The 2226-nt window shown below is 37.9% G+C and overlaps 1 long non-coding RNA gene across 1 annotated transcript; it reads left to right on the top strand.

The window, feature by feature from the left end:
• Positions 1-648: 648 nt before the first annotated feature.
• On the top strand, positions 649-1993 carry LOC133420232 (uncharacterized). Its single transcript, XR_009770590.1, has 3 exons — positions 649-965; positions 1062-1126; positions 1834-1993. It is a non-coding gene; the product is annotated as an uncharacterized LOC133420232 (long non-coding RNA).
• Positions 1994-2226: the final 233 nt, after the last annotated feature.

The raw sequence follows: 2226 nt of genomic DNA, 5'->3' as shown, positions 1-2226 counted from the left end.
GAGGAAGAAAATACAAACCTACCTGGAAACATACCTGTGGAAAAAGACAATGATCAAATGGACATGGAAAATCAACAAGCAGAAACTGAAAAAGACTTACCTGAAACAGAAGAGAAGGAATTAGCTGGAAAAGAACAAGAGGAAATAGAGAGTGGAGAAAAACAAATTGTTTCTGATGGAGTTGATGATCCATTGCAAGAGGAAACACAAACCCATCCCTCGCCAAGCTCGGCTGAGTTGGCAGACAGTTACCTGAGAACTGAAGTAACTGAAGAACCTGTAGAAACGACAGAAGATGATGTCAATGAACAAGATTCCATGCAATCTGTACGTAGGTCTGAACGTCCGAGAAGGCCAACAGTGAAATTCACCTACCCTCAGTTAGGGAACCCCTTCACGTCTTTTGTTCAAAACGTAGTTGATGGTTTCAATAAAGCAATAGTTGATGCCTTTGAAAGCAAGATCTTGAGAGAAGAACATGAAGGGACTCATGTTATTTAAGGAGGGGAGGGTGTAACCCAGGTGGAAAATCCAGCTTACTAAGCTGTAAAATAGTTAACTGGGTTAACTAAAGAAACATTTTATTTTTATTAAAATATATTATAAGTTGTTTTATTTTGAAAACATGTACAAAACGATCTACCCCTACAACTAACAAAACCTCATTAGTTGGTTTGATTTATATAAAAAGAGGTGTAATTAGAAGCAACACTAGATGGCAGCACACGTTACATGCAATCCCAACGTCTCAGATGTGACGTCATCGCATGCGCTCTCTCTTTTTGACGCGACGTTGATGAGGACAGAAGCAACCAGCAGACGTTGAGAAATATAAACTCATAAAACAGTATTAAACAGTATTAAACTAACAAAACGTTACACCAGCTGTTGTTAGCTGTGTGTTAGTTGAGTTAGGGGGTGAACCCAGCAGCAGTTGGTGAATGAAAACCAAGTTATCCCACTCGGTGAGAAACAGCCACAAATGTTACTGTGTTTTGCTAAATGCTAATTCATTCTAAATACATGTTGATGCTAACAGATAGAAACCCTGCCTTACACAGGCAGGCCAAACCCCCTTGTGAGTGTGTCCAGACGTCGTCGTTGCTAGAGCATTGGATGTGATTCGGTGAGATGTTTTGTCATTGAAATGTTGCTGATGTAAATTACTAGTGTTGAGGGGAGTTTGTGATGTAATGTTATTGAACTAAGTGAACCAAAAAACGGGATTTATCCCCACTTTTGATTTGTAGGATGTTACTTTCAGATGGAAAGTGTATTATTTTATTTGTTTTGGTGCTAATGCATTTAAAGGTGCATTCCACCATTTTTTTGGTCTTAAAGGGGCAACTAAGATGTCAAATGAGTGTTAAAAGTGCCTTTTAGGTGCTGTATGTTAAAAAGAAAAGCACTATGTGTGTTATATTTTGCACTAATGTGTCATTTTGAGTTAATATTTTGCACTAATGTGTCATTTTAAGTTAATATTTTGCACTAATGTGTCATTTTGAGTTCATACTTGATAAAAAGGTATTTTGATATTTTTCTATATTGAAAAGCTGGTTAAACTGAAGGAGTTTAATTCATTTATTTTGTACCCAACCAGTTATTGGTTAAAAACATATGCCAGCATATGTGAATATATTAATTCTAAAATTCATTCATTTGGATTAAGAGTTAAAAAACGAATTTAGAGTATTTGCATTCTGCAATACTCTGTTGATATGGATAATTAAAAGGTTGTACAACAAGAAGAGAATTGAATACAGATACAGAAGGTATTTTAATTCATGAAAGGAATTAGATCATAGACTAAATGACCTGTTCAAACTACAGGTCAGGTTTTTGGATAAGGTTGAAGATCCGGACAAGATGGCGAGCCACCACCCAGGACCAAGACCTGCTTGAGAGCTACAGACGGACTGTCTGTGTATGGTATGAATGTCAGTCACCCGACTGGTGCTGACTAGAACGAGTGATTACGAGTGCACTCCAACGAACACAAATTGATGATCCTCCTGTACACGGAGCACAGGAGAGGGACCAGACCGCCGTCTGGTTCTGACCGGTCCAATTGACTGTCACTAACAAGTGACCAATAACGACAGTGACTTGACTGACTTTTGAATGAGCAGAGCTCGGAACAGTGATAAGAATCACACAAAGACATTTTCCTTTTCTTTTCTTTTATTATTTTTGGGGGTTATTTTCATGCCGGCTAATGTACCT

This window comes from Cololabis saira, chromosome 2, assembly GCF_033807715.1.
Source record: "Cololabis saira isolate AMF1-May2022 chromosome 2, fColSai1.1, whole genome shotgun sequence".
NCBI lineage: Eukaryota > Metazoa > Chordata > Actinopteri > Beloniformes > Belonidae > Cololabis > Cololabis saira.
This window is presented reverse-complemented; position numbering and strand designations above follow the sequence as displayed.